Genomic DNA, 7,971 nt, shown 5'->3' with positions numbered 1-7,971 from the left:
TCTGATTATCCTCCATCAATATCTTATGCATGCATACTGTGGGGCTAATCCCTTTTAAATCCTCAATAGTCCAACCAATAGCACTTTTATGTTTCTTCAGCACTTGTATCAACTTTTCTTCATCTCTGACATTTAGCTCAGAACTGATAATAGCAGGACAATTTGTTCTAGATTCTAGAAAGACATATTTAAGGTTTACAGGTAATTGTTTTAATTCAACATTTATACCTGGTTTACTTGCCTTTTCATCTTCCAATTCTGGTGAAGCTCTCAGATCCTCCCACCTGCGTGGTTTGGATTTCATCCAAAGGGGCTGTGTATCCAGCATAGCAAGCACTTCTTTTTCTTTTTCATCATCATTCTCCTCAATCTCTCTGACCGACAGACTAAGAACTCTTTCCAACGGTAATTCAGGAAACTTTCTTTGAATTATGCTAGTTACAATTTGATCAATTACTTCCACGGAGTGGTTTGCACACATATCCTCTTTGTGTTTCATAGTATCTCGGACATCAATTTTGAGCTCTTCGTCATATACCTTTAGGGTCATGGTACCTCCCTCCATGTCTATCATGCATCTACCTGTTTCTAAGAAAGGTCTGCCCAGAATCAGAGGTATCTCTTCATCTTCTAGCATTTCCAAAATTACAAAATCAACAGGAAAAACAAATTTATCAACTTTGACCAAAACATCTTCAACTATCCCAAAGGGTCTCTTCACTGAGTGGTCAGCAAATTGAAGTGTCATTCTGGTATCTTGAACATTTCCAATTCCTAGCTTCCTGTAAATAGACAAAGGCATAAGGCTAACACTAGCCCCCAAATTAATAAGCGCCCTTTTGAAGGACCTATCTCCAATGGTACACGGGATGGTCACAGAACCTCTATCTGGCTTCTTCACTGGAATCTTCATACCCTGCAAAATAGCACTACAAGTTTCAGTTAGTATAAATGGATCAGTGTCAGTGGTGCGCTTCTTGGAGATGATGTCTTTCATGAATTTCGCATAGATAGGCATCTGCTCAAGTGCCTCAGAGAATGGAATATTGATTTCTAATTTCTTGAACAACTCCATGAATTTCTGAAAAAATTTCTCATCTTGCTTCTTCTTTTTGTTTCTTTGTGGGAATGGAAGCTTAATGATGGGTTTTGGTTCAGGGAGCTTTTCTTGTACCACCGACGGTATTACAATTTCTTCCTCAGGTGGTGTCTTATTTTCTAAGATTTCCAGGTCCACTTCAAGCAATTGATCTTCTTCTTCATCCTTCTTCTTAAGATCTTCAACCGATTTTCCGCTTCTTGTTGTTACCGCACTCACATTGTTGTGCTCCCTCGGATTTGTCACTGTTGCACTAGGTAATGCGCCCGGTGCTTGAAAATTTGTTATCTGTTGTGCTATCTGACCTAATTGAATCTCCAGATTTTTAATGGATGCATTGGTACTCTTCTGATTATTCCTGGTTTCTTCCTGAAATTGCATACTTTGAGTAGCCATATTCTCTATAGCAATCTCCCAATCAGCTTTCTTTGGAACTTGTTGCTGATAAGGTTGATGTTGGTAAGGTGGTTGTTGTTGTGGAGGTCCTTGCTTCTGAATATTACCTTGCTGATCTTTCCAAGAGAAATTAGGATGATTTTTCCACCCCGGATTATACGTATTTGAGTAGGGATTATTCTGCCTCAGGTAATTTATAGCTTGCACTTGTTCTGCGGTTGCAACACAATGCATGGCAAAGTGTGGTCCACTACAAATCTCACAAATCATAGTCTGAACCGGTTGAACTTGAGCAACAGTCTGGGTACCTAAATTCATCGCTTTCAGTCTTCTTTCAACCTCAACTGCAATCTGGTCTTCCATTTTCACTACCTGATTTGCTAGTTTCAAGTCAATTTTTCCCTCTGGCTGACTCACAGTACGGTCATATAATTCCAAATGCTCATTCGCTGCAATAGCTTCGATGATCTTTTTGATACCGGTTGCTGTTGAAAAATTAGACGAGCCACCAGCACCTGTATCAATGAGTTGCTTCGTTCTCATCTTCAGCCCGTTTACAAAATTCTGCATTTGTTCAGTTGCATCCAGATTATGTGTAGGACATGCAACTAAACATCTCTTGAATCTTTTGTATGCATCTCCAAGTGTCTCTCCGTCTTTCTGTTTAAAATTCACAATGTCATACCTCTTACGGATATATACAGAAGCAGGAAAATACTCGTTCAAGAATGCTGTTTCCATTTGTTGCCAAGTAGTAATGCTTCCTGCGGGTAGGGAATAGAACCATTCCTCAGCATCCTCAGATAACGTGAATGGGAACATGACCAATCTCTTTGCCTCTTCAGAATGCCCATCAATTTTTAATGATGTAGTCATAGTCAGAAACCTCTGCAGATGCTTGTTTGCATCCTCATTGATCTTTCTTGAAAAAGGTTTGCTTTCCAACTGACAGATAGTTGAGGGATGTAATTGGAAGTGAGCAACATTAACAGGTTGGTTAACAATGGTCAACCGCACTGCTGGATTATTCTGTCTGCCATAGTCACCTAAAAGTCTTTCCGCTGGAGGCGGGTCTGCAGCCATGTCAACAGTGTCTGGATGGGAATCTGTGTCTGACTCAGATTTTTCGGAGTGAACAGAGACTGGTTCTGGATGTGAATCTGTGTCTGACTCAGATTTTTCGGAGTGAACAGAGACTGGTTCTTCGGTGTCAGAGTTTGCCAGTTTTTTCCTTCTAGCTTCTCTGAGCTTTACGCGCAATGTCCTCTCTGGTTCTGCGTCAAAATGAAAATCAGCTGAGGCCTTACCTCGCATACATAGATTAGACAGAAATCAGTTATAATAACAATAAAAATAAAATTAAACAATAAATAAAATTTTGGATGCAGAGCAACAAAATTATAATTGAAAATAAATTAATAAACTCTATTATCTTTGGCAGTCCCCGGCAACGGCGCCAAAAACTTGATGGGAAAATAGCAAGTGTACTATTTTTCTCACTGTAGTAATAAAAGGGAAATTCCCCGTTTGTCGATCTCAAGGACTGCTTGACGATATAGAGTTTATCGATTGTTTCAATTAGACAAAAAGCTTTGGTTTTTGTGATATGAGTAATTGTACTATCAATTGCAAATAAATAAAACAAATAAAATGGTTGAACGAGAGATAAATTAGAGTAGATTGCTAGGGCACGGTGAATGAAACTTCCTGTAACAGATATAATTTATGAAGGTTTTGACAATAATCTCGTCCGATTGATTCCGGTCCTCAAGGGTATCTATTCCTAATTCCTTAGTGAAAAGACATTTGATTATGTAACCTAATTACTATGTCCATAAATAATTAAGTTCATACTCAAGCATTCGAATATCAAGAATTTCCGGTCAGATAGAAAATCCCTAGTCCTAGGTGATTTTTACTATCCAAAGTCCTTATACAGATCAATAAATAATTGCTGTCCAGCTTAAACTATTCATATTAATCATCATTCGTTGGTCCGACGAATAAAGCATGAAGAACGGCAATAAGAACAAATCAATTGAGAGGAAGAAATAGTCAATGCATACATAAACATAAAATCTATCACATTCAGAATCAGGGTCACCCCCCTAGCAATGGGGGGTTTAGCTACTCATAATAAAAATAAAAACAAAGATGAACATTGTTGTCATTACAGAACTTCTTGAGGAGTCAATCTTCAATCGTCGAAAAACTCTTGAACATATGAATCCTCCGATAATCCTTGAGTCTCCAGCTCTCAAAACGCGTCTCTCCTTTATCCAAAATTGTCCAACCCCCGCAAAATCGTGTTATGGCCTGTAAATAGATATGCAACTGGGCTTTTCCTGATTTTGGGCTTCATACGCGTACTGAGCTGTTCCATACGCGTATTGCACGTATGACAGTGTATGATACGCGTATTGCTATGTCTCATACGCGTATGGCGCGTAAGACAGCATCTGATACGCGTATTGACAACTCCCATACGCGTATCACTAGAAGCTTATTATTTTGCTTGATTCTTCACCCCTCTGGTCATACGCGTATGCTACGCGTACTAGGAAGGTCCATACGCGTATCATGTGAGGCAGTACGCGTATGGACAGCAGGTTCACCAAGAATTGATGTTTTTTTTCCGTTTTCTTGCTCTGGCTCAACTTCGCATCTGACGTTTGATTCCCTGAGCTTCCAACTTAGTTTATGACCTGCTAACATACCCAAAAGTGTAAAATATCCTCAAGAAACTCATAAGTAACAACACACTCCATATTATAGAATTGAGCTTCTATCTAACCAAAAATGCTTAAGTTTATGCAGTTTACCTGACTTATTTACGATTAAATAGCGAAATACCTAGCATAAATGGTGACTGATCAGTGACCTATCATCTTTGTCCACAAGCTAGTCATTCCAAACTACCTTGAATAAGTTCATCAGACTCAAGTCCATATCAGCGTAGAGAAAGGTAATTTGCTCCTTTGCCCACTCAAAATATTGGTTGGAAGTATCCACCAGTTCGTCTTGAGGGTGAGAAGTTCTTCTTCTGATAGATCGATTAGAGGTATGTGGTCCATAATGATATCTCTTATGTTGCAATCGATTTTAAGGGTAACGTTACGTGGGAGTTAGAGGGTCGTATGAGAGAGTCATATTGAAAGTTTGTTTCCTTTAGGTAATTTTCGAAGGCGGAAATTTTTTAAGTGGGGGAGAGTTGTAACATCCAATTTTTAATTATTCCTTTTAATTGAATTTATAATATTTATTTGAATGATTTATTTAATTAAATAAAATTATTGAGGAGGGGTAGAGATTTAAATAGTATTATTGTTAATTTAATTGATATTAGAAATAATAGAAAATAAAGAGATATTTTAGAGTTCGGAGAATATAGAGTTTTATTTTAAAATTAGAGAGAAAAAGGTATTTTAAGTAAAGAACTAAGGTGTGGTGAGAATTAGTGAGAATATTAAAATTATTATTTTAATTAATTTAGATATTATTTGAAATTAAAAAAAAAAATAGAAATATAGATTTAGTGAGGGTGTGAGGATAATTGTGAGGTGAAAAGAGTAAGTAGAATATTATGTTAGGATAAATAGCAAAGTGGGTGGAGTTTTTGGGAAGGACGTGGAAAAGTTGATAATAGAGGCAGAAAAAGACAAACATATATAGGAGGATTCAAAGAGCGAGGAAAAATCACAAAGGTAAGAAAGTTCAACAATCTTCAAACATTCGAGGTAAGGGGGTATTGCTCATATGTTAGTGTTTAGGCAGATGGATGGTGAGGGTTCTTTATCCTCCTACCTTCTTCTCTTTCTGTTTCTCTGTGATAATGTTTGTGGCCAAAGAAGGTTTGGGCAAAACCTTTAAAGCCGATTATTATGACAATGTTTCTCTGTTTGTACTTAATCATTGTTGATCATATTTGATAATATGTATTTATGCTTTTTGATAAGGCAAGGTTAATGTGATAACCTTGTTGATGCCATAAGGCAAAAATATAAAATTGGAATAGTTGTGCCCTGATTATTGTGGCTGCTTGTTTATGATGTTTGTTGATTTCTGTTATCCATGGTTAACCTGTGTGAATTGAATTGATAATATATTATGTTGACGCCTTGCGATAAGGCGAAGGTTGAACTTGACCTTCTCTCTGTTGATGCCTGATGATAAGGCAAAATTTAGAGTTATCATCCTTAAATGGTTGAATCCATAATGTTATTGTGATAACATGTTAGATTTATGGTGTGTGTGTCATATTGATCAGTATTGTATTTATTGGTGCATTTTTAGGATGGTTAGTACTCAAATAAGTGAGTTTCGAATTTGTTCAATAGAGAGAAAAACATAGAAAAACCGTAGATAGACATAGGAGGGGATTGATCGTCATATTTCAGGCATAACTTCAGTTTCGTAAGTCAGTTTGAGGTTTCATCAATTGTGTTGGAAAATAAACATGGATATCTTTCTTTTGAAGTGGAGAAATCGGGTTTATGGATGCTACAACAGTAATAGTTTGCTGGTTTTTATACCAGAGACATAGTCAATTTCAAGCTTGTGTTAGTCATCATGTTTCATTCGTAACTTTAGTTTCGTAAGTCCTTTTGGAGTACCGTCAGTTGTATTAGAAAGAGAACTTAATGATCGTTCAAAATAAAGAGTTTAGTAATTTTATAATGAGTATAGAAGTTTTCGTGCTATTTTAAAGTCAGATATTTTGTTTTAGAGTTTATGCATTAATTATTGGGATATAGCTGAATTAAAATGAATAGAACTGAAGTTTCATAACTTTGTTTGAGGTGTGGTTAAGTGTGTTTGAAAGAGGTTTTAAATTCCTTTTAGATTGGAGAGTTTCATAAATTTATCGTAAGTCTATAATATTTGGTGCTATTTTGAAGTGAGACAATTTTAGAGTTATATCCATAGTTTTGAGCAATTTTGAGTATGGTGATCTTTCGATATCTCTTTTATGAGTTTCAGAGTCCTACTTTATTTGGTTAGAGTTGTTATAGAGTTTTTATAGAGTTATAAGAGTTTCTTTTGAGTTGTTTAGAGTTGGATATCAGAATATAGGATACACTTAAGTTGAGTTTGGAGCACTGTTGACATTATAAAGTTACATTTTGAGTAATGTTTTTATTTGTTTAAGGTTGTTAAGAAAAAAAGAGTTAAAATTGAGATGTTGATTAATTGATAATAATATTATTAAGTTGAATTGAGATATGAGTCATCTGACTCTTTAGAGTTGTTTTTATAAGGCTAAAGTTACCTTGAATAGTTGTTGTCTTACTTTGTTGGTGGTGTGACATAAGTAATAATATGAATTAGTGATAAGGAGATGAAAATACGAATTAATATGATTGAGTGTTATGTGAATGTTTATTTGATGTGTGAATATATGATGTGTATTACAAGTATAATTATGTGAATTATTGTAAATAAGTGTTAATGATTGTTGAGATGCGTAATTCAGAGTGAGAACTATTGTTGATGCGTTTAAATGCATGATTGTTTATAGTTAGATATGGGGTTGTAATAATTGTTATGTTGTTGTCATTTTTTTATCATATTCCATACATCATATGTTGTCGTTGTTGTGAAAGAGGCATGTTCTCTAGTTCAAAAGTTTGGACTAGTGACTTGTCCTAAGCTCAGAAGATAGGGCTTGAAGCTCATATGTTTGGGCTCGGAGTTCAAATGTTGGGACCCGGTTCGTATGAAGAACCATGGTTGACTTGGTACCACATTCATATAGAGTCAAGGGTTTGTTATATTTCATACAAGTTCGCATATGTGAATTGATGATTGTTGTGTGAATACATTACTTGCTGATGACTGTTGTTTTTGTTTAGGCTACCCTTCCTGATCTTTTGCACCGCTAACATATTTGAGCATATTCTCATCCATTTGCTTTATGTTTTCCACCATTGACATCTTGCAGATAATTAGGAGTATAGTTTTTTTTATAAGTGGAAGATAGCTTCTTGGAGATCATATTCATTTACTTTGTCATTTATCGCTTTTAGTCGGTTAAATGCTATGGTATGTAACATCGGGAATAAGGTGTTTTTACTATGTTTAAAGTTAATGTTGAATTGTGTGGTTTAAAGTCTAATACTTTATTTGTGAAATTGAATTTTTAAGTTGTTATTATGATAACTTCCTCTGCATGTCGTTAAAAGTTTTCGAAAGTTTTGGGATGGTTGTCGTAGTGACACCTTAAATTGTCGATTAAATATTTTTATATAAGTTTCGGGTGTTACATAGTGGTATCAGAGCAGGTCGGTCCATCCGGCCAGGTTTTTGTCATGTTGTTTGTACCTTAGTATGCGACATGTGTATAAACATTGTCAATACGTGTTTCTTCTAATAGTTGTTTGTTGGTGTGCAAAGATATGACCGGAGGAAGAAATGACTGAGCTATTGTTAATGCTTTAGAAGCGTTGCAGAATCAACAAGGTACATGTGTCACACCC

This window comes from Lathyrus oleraceus, chromosome 4 (genome assembly GCF_024323335.1).
Source record: "Lathyrus oleraceus cultivar Zhongwan6 chromosome 4, CAAS_Psat_ZW6_1.0, whole genome shotgun sequence".
Classification (NCBI taxonomy): domain Eukaryota; kingdom Viridiplantae; phylum Streptophyta; class Magnoliopsida; order Fabales; family Fabaceae; genus Lathyrus; species Lathyrus oleraceus.
The sequence above is the reverse complement of the archived record's forward strand: the minus strand, read 5'-3'. Positions refer to the sequence as shown.